We start from the raw sequence: 13,935 nt of genomic DNA on the forward strand, positions 1-13,935 counted from the left end.
GCTCATAATTATTTCTTGTTCGTTGTTATTTATTGCCGAGAAATATTAATAAACACGCTTATCACCGCAGACAGGACTCCGGAATCGACTGATGAGAAATTCGATTGGAAAATACGAGTGTAGTAGGGACAAAAAGAAACAAAATAGCGAATAATGCGGCGCGTTCGGTACGGCACAGTGTGCGCGACAAGAAAAAAAGTGCGATTCGTGCGGCGAGTGCGGCGCTGGTCAGTGTGCGCGTACCTTTAGAGCTCTATAAATTACGACATTTTATCCTTACTTATGTATTTTCAATACACCGAATATGTTTTCTAATTTGTCTCTTTATCTAATGACATTATTTAAATGATTACTAACAAATTAAAATTAGCTATATCGATCCAGTACACCGTGGTTCGTAAGTAATCCAACGCAACATGCAGCATTCATTTCATTTTTATATTTTTATTCATACAGGTTATTAAATAATATGCATTCATTATTTAGTATTAATGTAAATTCCATTGATTTTTTACGGCAAATTTATAATTTTATTCAAATTTATACAATAACTCATTCATATGTCATGGTTAGACAAAAGATTATCATATTTAACACGCAGATAGTTCTGTCGGTGTCGTATTGCATTACTTTTTCTTAGGTCCTTGAAAAGGATTATTATAGATTATTGACGTTTCACATTAAGGTAAATTAAAACTAGGGCATCTAAGTAGGCCTTCGGAGCAATGCTCTTTTGTTTTGTCATCGCAAATGCACGTTCATTTTGTTTTTGATACCAGTAGCTCTGAATAATTTACTTTTTCATTTAAGGTTGTGTTACAATGATATATGACGGTTCATGATTATATAGGAATAGGAAAGATCAGTATATTATTACTTTCTTTTTACACAATACTATGCTGTACATGTTATGTTTTTGTGAGAAGGGCAACAAACATAATAATGTTATATATTAGCATATTAGATTGTATTATTATACAGGGTGTTTCAAAAAACATGTGCCATCTCTCGTAGGGAGATTCCTCACGTAAAAATAAGATTTGTTTTTATATATATATATATATATACGTCCGATTCTGCTTTATTTCGTAGCTACAGGGTGTTAAAGACTTAATATTTTTTCGATTTATTATAATTTTCTTCCAAGTACTTTTAGCATTTCGAATGAAATTTTGAGGATAAAAGTTAGGTTAGGTTAGGTTAGGGTAGTACACAAAGGATCAGAGATTTGGCCGTCAGCCACTTTTTCATTCTACGCTAAAAAGCAAATATATAGCAAAATAAATAATATAGAGATACCAAAAAATACATATATTCTAAACCCGATAAAAAATTGAAGACTATAATAGAAAAACAATAATAATTATAGTTTAACAAAAAGAGAAAAATATCGACTAAAAACGAAAACTAAACAAAAAAGGACTGTATATTATATTCAACAATGTCATATATTTATAAGTATTGACACTGACAAATAAACGAAATTTATAATGTTTATTAAATCATTTATATATCTATCGAAGAGAGATAGATAGATCCTATCTGTAAAGTATCTGATGTGTCTCTCTATATGATCTGTCATACTAAGTATATCGATACCAAATAAACTTTTAATTTCGTCATTGAGGGAGCGATTATTAAATTCATTATTGCCAACAATGGACATATTCGACGCGGGGCTGACTAACTGGAATTTAAATTTCCCGCTGGTGATTTAGGTGGTAGCTCTGCTGTAAAAAGTGTCATGTTGCCATATTTATTTATTGATATTTTGATTATTTTTGACAGTTTAGTTTTGTATTACGAGTTTTCGGTTTTAGCGAATTGCGTTGTGATATTTTAAGCTTAAACTGTTTTGTAACTATAAGTTTTAAGTAAATTCGATGAAGAAAATAAAGATTCCTATATAAATTTATCCCCCTATGAAATTAACCGAATAAATTATAGGCTGTATTTTGACCGCCATATTAAGCCGAGACCCCGTTAGTCAACACGCCATGCCACGCCACGCCACCCACGTCATGAAGATCTGTGCATATATTTTTCCATTTAATTACATGTATTGCGTATACACTAGGCAACACGCCACCCCACGTCACGGCATACCACGCTATCACACGTGTGATGGGCGATTCGTCTGTCCCAGATCTCATGTGTACACTCTTTCCTTCGTCGCAACACGTGAATAATGGGGTCCCGGCTTTAAGCTTTCAAACAGTGAAAACGGCATCAAAATCCGTTCATTAGTTTTTTAGTAATTCCTCACATACAATCAAACAGTTCCTTTTTTGTCATTGATATTTTATCTTTAGATATACAATGTGTTTGAATTTTGTTCAATGTATAGACTTGTTGACCTTTATTAATTTATTATACAAATGGAGTGATTACCAATTCGGCGTTGAACTGAAAACTTCGATGATATAAAATTCTATCCACACCCTTCAATTTCTTTGAGGTAAGTTGATTCAAAGATAAAATTGCTATGCTATTCTACTTGACTTTAACGAAGCTATTGACTAAAAAATTCATATTCAGAGATTGTCGTTCGTTTGGCTGTCGTTCGCTTAGTAGGTGCGCACAGAACTTTGAAATTGCTGTTCTAAATCCTAAATCATTAACTTTTAATGCTATTTTTATGTGGCTGGTATCTTAAAGTATCTTCTTTCATACAGTTTTATTCTCTATACAGAGCGTAGGCGACCTCTTTGTATGTACTTGTGATTTGTGATGTGCGTCATCGGTTTTTTACAAGTACATCGATTGCCTTCTTTGAGGTTAGTGGTGGCTTATTGCTCTATTTAGATAAATAAATAGTTTTATTTAAATAAATAAAGCGACCGTACCGGCTGGGTATCTATCCCATAATATTGAGTCAGCAGCAAACACACTTGTCTTGGAGCCCATAAAAATAACTAATTTTAATCTAATTACTTTTTACTAATAATCCAGTTAGTGTTGGAACCTTTGGTGTTACTGCAAAATAAAACACTAATTCACCACCATACATGAAAGGGCTTTACTCTTAACAGTGGACGCGCGTTTTGCTAACCGTATTAGCAGCATCAGCAGATGATTAACACTATCATCGGCTGATTATGCTAACATGGTTTGCGAATCGCATATTAGTCAGAAACCCGTGCGCATGCGTCGTCTAAGTCGTGAATATGAACACAGTATATTGGAATTGACGAATTTCGTTTGGAACGCCAAAAAATTTATTTGGATAGAATGTAGAATGAGTGAGAGGGGGAGTTAATCACTGCGTCCTTAAATATCTATTGTGTCCCCCTTCCTTGAGTCATAACATAGTCTATAACCCATCATACCCCTGTTGTAGAGGGGACAGGGTATTTCCCATCTTCCTCAACAGTTCTTCCTCCAAGTGTACACACCCTTCCACGGTTGGAGTTTGGCCCTCCGTGCCCTTCACAGTCGAGGATCTTGTCTCCGGCTAAGGTACCCGTGAGGTGGAGGCTGAAGAATCTATTTCCATTTTCTCCACCTCTTTAACTTGGTCTCTGCTTAGACCTGATACCGGTGTTGTCCCGTATCTATAATAGAGGTTATGTCTCTCTTTCTCTATTGCCACCTTGGTTTGAGGTTGCTCAGTTTCTATTGGGAGGACCTGACCATGACCCTCCTCCCTCGAGTTGATGACTCGCCAACTCGATGTCCTTACATTGAAGTTCTGACCCTGGATAAGGCTCAGCAGGTAGGTGGTGTCTTTCCCCTTGCTTCTCGGCAGAAAGACCGTGATAGCCGCCCCTTTAGGGATGTTTTCTCCCTTCACTGCAACCAGTTCCGGCCCTTGCCAATTTTTAAGCTTAGGTGCGATTTCCACCAACCAATTCGCCGATTCTTTCGACGGTGTATCTACACAATCTATGAGGATCATGCTCACCCGAAAGTGTATCCCCGCAAAATGCAGCTGACTCACATTTTGTAGATTGTTGTGTTGCGATCCGATCGCCACTACTTCGTCCAGTATAGCCTCTTCTAGACACGTTTGCTGGTCGGTGGTCAGAGCAACCTCTGGGAAATCCTTTGGCAGCACCGCCATTTTCACTTGTCCAGCAATAGCGGCCTGCTTGCCTCCCGGTGTTGGACGGCTTTCCATCCTGGCTTTTTTCTCTCCATGCCGGAGAAGAGGTGAGAGGTTCCGCTGTCCCTCTTGCCCTTTGATGGAGATTGTAGGTTATTGAGAGTCAGGTTGTTTCTTGGTTTCTTTACTCTCCCCTTTTCGGAGGAGTGTTTTCGCTTTTGCTTCCTCTGGAGCAAGTCCTTCATGGAGCAGGAAGCAAAACGTGCGTTCAGTATTAACAGTAAAGCATTTTGATATATTGGTGGGGAACTAACTAGTATTTTATTTTTCTGTTGTAACACCAAAGGCTTCAAATCTAACAGTAAACTTAATAACAAATTTCAGATTTTTTTGAACACACTGTATAATGTAATCATACTACTACGTGACGATGCATATTTTATCATTTTATAACTCTTTAATGGACTTAAACCGCTCGGGTATATTTCGGTCTCGGAAATAAAGTTCTGGTTTGGTCGAATCCTCGGGCGATGTAAATCTATAAAATTCAACTCCGCACCGATACGTATCTGAAAATGGAAATCAGGCCAGATGCTCGAGCGGTGGATTAAAGGAGGTTTTTCCATTACGAGCGACAACCATTAGTAATGGAAACGCGAACAATCCTGTTACGAATTTCTTTTTCAAGGATGTAATGTGTTTGAAAAAGCAACCGCGATTCAGGACGAAACTTCTTTGATTCCTTTGTGGCTGTGCTTATTAGATTCATTGTAGAAAATGTTTGTTAGTTATAGTGGGAGACAGATTATATAAGTCATGGAAACTTCTTTACACACGAGCTCGCGAGAGGAAAAGTGGTAACGATCTTGGAGCGTCGGCGTCGTATCTCGGGTCCTATGTGAGCTGGGGGCTAAAAGTCGGAATGTAGATGGAGCTCGAAGAGCTCCATCATTTCATGGTATTTTAACGAAGTTTTGTGCACTACGAAACCCCATCATCAATGAATCAAATCAAAAAATCGTCCGATTTAAATGAAATTTGGTATGTCGATAGATTGGACCAAGGCCAACTTGACCGTGTACGACACGTGTCACGGTAACAGTCCGATGTCGTCCGATCGCGTCCAAATTTGGTGGGGAGGCTATGTGCGGTGGTGCACACTGTCCCACCCTGCAATGTTTTATACGACGCGACGTTTCGTTTACATCTTCATCAGGGTGGGACTAAGGATTTGATACTGAAGAAAAATGCGGGTCGATTTCATAATTGGTGGCGGGCTACAGGATGGCGCCTTCGACGTTTCGAAGCGATGCCTCTAAATGGACGAAACCATCAGGATTTTTCTCTTAATTATGAGTCGATTGGAACCAAACTCGGCACGTGGATAGAAATACCCGAATGGAGTCCTCAGACGGACACACGGACAGACAGACAGACGAATGTAAGAAGATGTTTCACTTCAAATAGGCGCACATAGTGCATACATAATTTTTTTTATAAAAATTGTGAAATTTTTATAAAAACGTTTCAATTGGCAAATGTTTATTAAAAGTCTATACTTCATACTGACTTTAATAATAAATAATTCTTAAATATAAGCGATACCAATTAAACTTTTAGTTACGTAATCGAGGACGCGATTTTTAAATTCATTGCATATGTCATTCAGTCATGGACATATTCGGCGCCGGGCTAACTAACTGGAATTTAAATTTTCCGCTGGGTATTCAGATGGTAGCTCTGCTGTAAAAATGTCAAGTTGCCACATTTATTTATTTATTTCCTGATATTGTCATTCGTTTTGACACTTTAATTTTGTATGAGGTTTTTTGGTTTAAATGAATTGTGTTTTGACACTTTATCTAAGCTTAAAATTTTTTACCTTTTTGGAATCTTTTTAGAACCTCTTTTAGTGCGAACTGTACAAGATAGCTTAATAGCCAATGCAAAAAACTCAACGCAATCTTATTAGAATATTTTGAACGGAAAGCGGTAGTTTAGTAATGGCCCTTTAAGTTCCTAAGTGCTGCTAAGGAGGTGAATTTTGTTGATGTAATTAATAACTGGACATATTCGGCGTTTATAATTTATATACTATATATTATATATTTTGATTAAAAGAAAATATGTAAAAGTAGGCAACGCTGTGCAGCTCAAGTTTAATCACCTGACTAAAAGTCTAATTGGTATGAACTATAATTTGTTTAGGGTTTGGTTTGGTTTGGTTTGGAACTTTTAAGTAAATTTTGTAAATGAAAAATAACTTTCAACAAAAACTGTTTATATCATTGAGGGTCGAAAAATTTTCCGATTACCCTCGTAAATTTTTCGACCCTCAATGATATAAACAGTTTTTGTTGAAAGTTATTTTTCATTTACAAAATTTACTTAAAAGTTCCATACTTGGCTTTTTGTAGCAAAATAGTTGTTAAATTGGTCTGCCATTTAAAAAAAATGAGATTAAAATTAAAATGACATAATTCCCAAAACAAATGAAATAATGAAGCTTACTCTATCGTTGACTCACCCTGTACAAGCATGCTATACGGCTAGACGACCATTAAATTCAAATTCATACTAAACCTCTGTCAATACCTGATATCATTTACGGCGTAATTTAATTTTGATTATTGACCACAACATTGAATATGAATCTACCCTTATAATATAAATTTTATCAGATAAAGGAAATTTAAAATGTAAATTATTCTACGTTTTATATTTGAATTTCCAGATTTTAGTCAATTTTACTGTTTGCTATTCCTTACAAAAAAAAACAACCGTTTTTGAAAACAAGAACTTTCCATCGCAATAAGTTTTATTACCGTGGATTTCAATTTCGCCTCTATAAATAAAAATATGAGGGTGATATGATATCCGCACTGACCTCGGCCTCAAAAAATAATTATCAAAACAAGCCAGGAAAGCCAACCCCTGTAAAAAATCCATAGATATAGAATTTCAGAAAGTCTAGGTTCTTTATAACCTTCGTCTCTTTAAATTTTAGTGTTTATCTTTACTTATTCGTTTTGTTTTAATATGTTTTTATTTCTTTATCTTTCTATATTTTATATTAGTAGATAGGTGTTTATATTCTGAAAAATACTGTAACTTATTTTCTGTCAATAAAATTATTATGATCGATGTGGCTTCTTAAAAATGAGTGGTTTTAACATAGCCATGAGACCCAGTGATGCCAACTGGTAGGACATTTTCGGATTTGTAGAAAATATCGAGATCCAGAAGGAAAAGAGAAATTTTAACCCAAAACCGAGGGGTAAACAGCTGACCCAAATTCTGTACACTAAACCTCCTAATAGCTAAAGAATTCCTGAATACCCTCCTGGGAATTCCTGAATACCTCCTGGGAAATCCCATATATATTTTTTGGGAATTCCTGATACTATTGAGCATACGAAATTTGTAATTAGTTTCAAACTTTACAGAAAGTTGTAAAAAGTATCCAAAATCGACTCGATAAAAAAGAGTTTGTTTTGGTTTGGTTTGCTCATTAGTTTGGTCGAATAGATTCCTATTCTTAAATCATCTATATCTTCCTCTTGATTTTCAAAAATACTTTCTTCGGCTATTTGCGAATCATCAATGACAGATTCATTTTCATCGCTTACTGCAGATTGTTCTTTTCAGAATTTTTTGGTATAGTGGTCGAGTTCCATGAAAAATTTTCAACTTGCATTCCCAGCTTTTTAGTTACAGCAAGTGCTTCCTGCAAAGAGTCCATCACAATATTCTCAATATATTGATCAGTAAATACATTTTCAATATCTTTCACCTCATTATTTGCACTCTGCGCTTCAATTTGTGCATCGTTTTGGCGATGGCAAAATTTTGACTGTCTTCGTGAGTATTCTATTTCAAAAAGTTGGCAACACTGCATGGGACTCTAGATTGAAATTTAAGATGCTATTTTTTTAATTGAAAACGTCAAAGGTTGACATATCGTCGGTGAAATGTGTTAAACTGCGAACTCCATTATTTCTAATTTTACAGGAGGGAAAAGAAACGGTACAAAAAATATGTACACATGTAGCAAGTATATTGAAGCCTTAGGTAATATTATGATAAAGAGGTAACAATAATATTTGTTGTGGAGCAATAAAAATCAATATGTATTTCGTAATTATGTATTAAACGTAATATCGTTGATTGAAAGAATTGGAAAGATACGCAAGCTAATGAGCAAATTTGAGACAAGGCTGATTTGATTTTCCCTTACGTTTCAAGTGCTATACGGTGGAGCCTTTACTCGTTCTGCGGCCAACGCATAAAACATTCATTTTCTTTAATAGGGCTAGCGAAGGCATATCGAAGACGGTGTGGAACTGAAAGCGACAGTGTTGCCATATTAAAATGTGTATTATCTGTAATATTTTTGACTAAAATATCTTTGAAAAATGGGCGTTTATGTATTGAAATATCGAAGCGGGCCTTGATTTTATGTTGACCGAGTTGCCTAATTATTTTTTTATCACAATTTAATATTCTATATTATTATTTATCTGCATAATTAAAGACTTTTGAAAGGGTAAATCAACATTCTATATTAGTATTACCAATTTCAATTAAAACGCCAGGGTTACAAATGAACTATTAAATGGAGAATTTAGAGAGAATTGGATTGGAACAAGGGGCTCATATCTTTATCATATCTCATTTAACTACTTTCGACTTTTTTATGGGGGAAATTAAAAGACCTTATATATAAGGGAAGAAACATCAAGAACGAGAGAAGGAATTGCAGAAGGCTACTAGGCAAGCTTTTGGACTTATTACACCAGTTCGCCTAATAAATCGTTGTAACTCTTGACGATTTCAATGACTTTTTTTTGGAAAACTATATTCGTCACTCAAAAAAATACTTTTTAGTTTTGTTTTTTGTTTATTGTATAGATTTCAATTGTAATTACTAATATAGAATGTTAATTTACCTTCTCAAAAGTCTTTAATTATGCAGATAAATAATAATATATAATATTAAATTGTGATAAAAAATAATTAGGCAAATAGGCCAACACAAAATCAAGGCCCGCTTCGATATAAAGATAAAAAAACTAATATTTCTCTCATTCTTAGAAATAGATACCCATAACTTTATATCGTTGGAAAGGGTTAAACGCCAGCATATTTTAAGTTCAGTTAAGTTAAGTTTTGTTTTTTGTTTATTGTATAGATTTCAATTGTAATTACTAATATAGAATGTTAATTTACCTTCTCAAAAGTCTTTAATTATGCAGATAAATAATAATATATAATATTAAATTGTGATAAAAAATAATTAGGCAAATAGGCCAACACAAAATCAAGGCCCGCTTCGATATAAAGATAAAAAAACTAATATTTCTCTCATTCTTAGAAATAGATACCCATAACTTTATATCGTTGGAAAGGGTTAAACGCCAGCATTTTTTTAAGTTCATAGCCAACTATGATTTCCATTTAAAAAAATATATTTTTCATTATTTCTGACAAAAATAGCAAGCATAGTTTTCTATGGTTGCTCTTTTTGACTGAAACTGACTACGCCACTAGATTGTGCTTAAAAAGTGCCTTAAGAACGTTTTTACAGAATTTTATTATTCCGTGAAATACAAAAGTTATGGGCAATTTTCCAAACGATACAAAAAACAAAAAGACCCCGTATCTCAGTTGGCAGTGGAAATATCAACAGGCGGTTTACGCCATTAAACGTGCCTCACAAATCGAGCCCAAGACATCTATGTCGGTTTTGCTCTATCTAGTTAGGAAATAGGGTTTCTCTGTTAAAACAGATCAATCTCGACCAACCTGTACACAAAGTCCGTAGATCTACAGATTAATTTGTAGTTCTGGCAACACTGTCTCCGGCAATTACCCACTCTGTTGACTGACAGCAGAAGTACGGTACAGTATCCTTTATCATATATACCAGTATATAATAAAATTATATAAGAGTTTCTTGCCTTGAACTGCTAATATAGAAATTAATTCCACGCTGTGTTCGACATAATGTGGATCAACCTGCTCTCACTACCGGTTTCGTAGTGAGAGCAGGTTGATCCACATTATGTCGAACACAGCGTGGAATTAATTTCTATATTAGCAGTTCAAGGCAAGAAACTCTTATATAATTTTATTATATACCTAAAAACTGCAAGAAATTTACTTTCCATTATATAATTTGGGCTAGCCGAAAAAAGCCTCTTTATTTACTATCGATAGTTGTGCCTCGGTGGTACGAAAGTACTACCATTGCACGCAGGCCGCTATCTCGCGATGCGGGACTTAATATCTTACCGCTACTTTACGACAAGTCGTGTTTATATACTCTGCGCTGTGCTCGACATATTGTGGAAATACCCAAGCTCACCTGATGATGGGGTAGGGCCCCGAACGGGTAGTGAGAGCAGGTTGATCCACATTATGTCGAACACAGCGTGGAATTAATTTCTATATTAGCAGTTCAAGGCAAGAAACTCTTATATAATTTTATTATATACCTAAAACTGCAAGAAATTTACTTTCCAGTATATAATGATATATATCAGTATCCTTTATCCGCTGCACTGTAAACGGCTATCAGCGCAGCGGCGCAGAGCAAACCTCGGACAGGTTGACTAACGGCGACGGTATCGTACAGGTTTTGTGCATCGAAATCGACCATAAGGTCCATCTTATTTCTACAATCAATCAATTAATTAAGTCAAATACAGGAGTCAAATTTGGACTTAGCATCAGGTTAACACGTTTCACTGGCAATATGATATGCCATTCTATCACAAATATATTTAGAAGTTATATTTCATTGGATTTCGTTTATTTTCTCTACGTATAAAACATAAAGGCGACATAGAGTCTGGAGCCCAATCTCCGTAAAAAATGACACGGAAAACAACCTATAGGAAAATCAACTTCTAAAAAAGGGTCGACCAAAATGGGGTTTGCGGTCGGGCCCGTTCAGACGAAACCATTTTCATTTTATTCGTTTGTCTGAGAAAATCCGACGAATCGCGGGAAATTGAAAGAGGAAACTTGGCATTCGTATTTTCATATTTATGGATGGTAGGCGGCTGTTTCCCTGACATTGTTAACATAAAATTAATGAGTTTTTATTTCAATGCGTCATTTCCTTTTAATTAGATATAACTTATAGGACTACTCTTTAATTTTTTTTTGCTACAATACATTAAGTAAAGTGCCAGTAAGTATTTTTAATTAATATTTATAATATAATATTATATTTAAACGATACAGCCACGGACAAGCAATGTTGGTAAATGCAAATCGGTTTAAAATGACATTTAAAACAAAATGTGTTGTATTTCTCTTCTTCTTGCACAAATTTATATTATATTGTTCGAAAAACTTTAGTGAAGATTAGGTCATTGTGCTGTGATAGATTGTCTGTTTTGGATATTAATTTTTGTAAATTGTTTTATGATACATGTAACAATGATGAAGGCTTTATTGTGGGCCGAAACGTTTGTCTATAGACTAAATAAAGTTTTTTTAAACAAAATGAAAACATAATTTCAGTGTTTCTGGAAACTAAACGTCCCAAGAAAATTAATTTAAGAATATATCGATATGAAGGTTCAAGAACTTAAGATTATATTTAAATTTATATTATGTGATAGATATGAGGGGTTTATTTAGCTGGAAAACCGATTTAAATCAGGTTTTTAAGTGAATGAGTTCTAATTATTAACGAAATATTTCTGCTAACTCCTGTATTTGTCAGGAAGGGATTGCTCAGTGATCCATGATGTGACACTCCCTCGAATTGTTGTTTGTTAGGTAGGGATGTGTCGTAGATGTTCAAGGCAAGAAACTCTTTCACCTCTTCTCACTCTCGAACCAAAAAAGTTAAGAGGCAACAAAGCAATGAGATTTTTGAATGTCCGGAGTGCGGTAGACAAATAACATCACGTATTGGGCTTTTCAGTCACAGAAAGGCTCATGAAAGAAAACGCCTTGCGTGACCATCTTCTGATGCGTGTCAAATACTCGTCAGCGAGTAATGGCAGTATGGTATGGTATGTCGTAGATGTATCTTAATCTCCCATTCAACATATTCAGGGCTCTATTATAGTAGACAGTAAAGTGCAGGAAAGAGGAATAGGTGTTAGATACTGGTACGACGGCGGTCTGTTCATAAAAAGACTCCAGGGCAAAACACGTATAAAATTTATCACAGAACTTCAATACGCTGTTGACTGCGTTCTAGTTGCAAAGACGTTACAGCAATTACAAGAAATGCTGAACACATATACTTGGGCATACGAGGCTTTGGGCGTTAAGCTGAACATCGATAAAACTGAAATCATGTGCACTCTTCCGGAAAATCATAACAGTATTATAAAAATCAGAGAACTACTGGAATATGTAGCGGAATTCAATTACCTCGGCAGTTTGATTTCGGAAAAGGCCAATATCAACTCTGAAATTCAGCACAGAATTAGCAGCGCCTTAAGAGCGTTCTGGAAATTAAAACCGAATAATCCCCACCATGTTATATGGAAGCGAAACCTGGATGACGTACCGCCGGCACACGATCGCATTAAACAAGTTGCAAGAGAGATACCTTAAACAACTGTTAAGAATCAAATGGTACCACAATGTCTCAAACGTATCAGTCTTTGTAAAAGCTACCTGCGAAGTCATGATTACTAAATCCCGCTTAAGATCGGCTGGCCACGTATGCAGGATGTAAGAAAACCGCCTACCGAAATCTCTTCTTTACGGTGAGCTTGTAGACGGTAAGAGGAAACCGGGTGGATAACTCAATAGATACAAGGAAATTTCCTATGAAAACTTAAAATGGATCAGCATGCAGAATCAGTGGGAGGAAGTAGCGCACAATAGAGAGCAATAGACGCAATGGAGAATAATTGTAAACTAAGTTAACAACGACAACCAAAAAGTAAAGAGGCAACAAAGTAATGAGATTTTTGAATGTAAAATGTATCGGGCTTTTCAGTCATAGAAAACTCATGAAAGAAATCAATTTCCTGCCAAACTTTATTAACGAATGTTAGGGACGGAATACAATCTTAATTAGATTATTGCGGCAGAAATGTTTTTTTTAAATTATTTCAGTGGCGATATACCCAGCAATAAAGTAGCTCGTAGTAGCCCGTAGCTAAACATATACGGTTAAATTTATCGTTAAGCCCTTTGAATTCAGAAAATAATATAGATTTATACCAATATCGATCGCTCTATTTTTGATGTTCCTTTGTGCGGGGGTAATAAAAGGCTGATGAACTTGTATAAGCCTCGGGCATCTTTCCAGATTTATCCAAGGGATGTATGGTCAAAATGTTTTGAACTTATTGAAAAAAAACATAAAATTTTTGGAATGATCACAAACACAAAACTTATGTAAAACAAACAGAAAAATAAATGTTATCTGTTTACCCGCGTTGATAATCGTCATGAGGCAAGACTGTTACTTCACAATAACACTCCGTAATAACAGTATCGTCCACTGTTACTGTCATATTACTTTGTAAACTTTTTACCGATTTTGTAAAACTTTTCCCTGATAATTTTTTTTTATTCTTTTTTACTTTCTCTTCGTTTTGCGGGTTAATACATAATGGTGCTGTATAAGCCAAGTCATTATGCTTATAAAGTATTATATACCCTTATAAAAATTATTATTATTTGTTGCTTAAACTTTCAAGGCAACTGGATTTATTCACATCAGTTATTAAATATACCGGGTGCGTCTCAAAGTGGCTCACCCTATACTTTTTATTTATTTAGATAAAAAAACGAGATTTGGGTGTGTTAGTATGACATAAATTAGGATTGATTAACGTATTCAATTGTTTTTCGGTCACTTCCCTGTTCCACCGGAAATGACTGCAACTTTTGATTTTAAATGG

The 13,935-nt window shown here is 35.1% G+C and overlaps 2 protein-coding genes across 4 annotated transcripts in view; one reads left to right on the forward strand and one right to left on the reverse strand.

Moving 5' to 3' along the window:
• Positions 1–13,935, forward strand: part of LOC115879311 (protein HGV2) — a 76,403-nt gene that overhangs the window by 27,719 nt on the left and 34,749 nt on the right. The gene's annotated exons all lie outside the window — the stretch shown is intronic.
• LOC115879312 overlaps positions 1–13,935 on the reverse strand; it is a 61,123-nt gene that overhangs the window by 20,058 nt on the left and 27,130 nt on the right. Inside the window, exon 1 of one of the 3 annotated variants that reach the window (XM_030896076.1) lies at positions 10,187–10,200. The exons of the other annotated variants lie outside the window; for them this stretch is intronic. The gene's annotated coding sequence lies outside the window, so the exon portion shown is untranslated. Of the gene's footprint in view, positions 1–10,186; positions 10,201–13,935 lie in introns of those variants that run through there. 3 annotated transcript variants of the gene reach the window in all.

This window comes from Sitophilus oryzae, unplaced genomic scaffold (assembly GCF_002938485.1).
Source record: "Sitophilus oryzae breed Bouriz unplaced genomic scaffold, Soryzae_2.0 scaffold_1576_pilon_pilon, whole genome shotgun sequence".
NCBI classification, from domain to species: Eukaryota; Metazoa; Arthropoda; class Insecta; order Coleoptera; family Curculionidae; genus Sitophilus; species Sitophilus oryzae.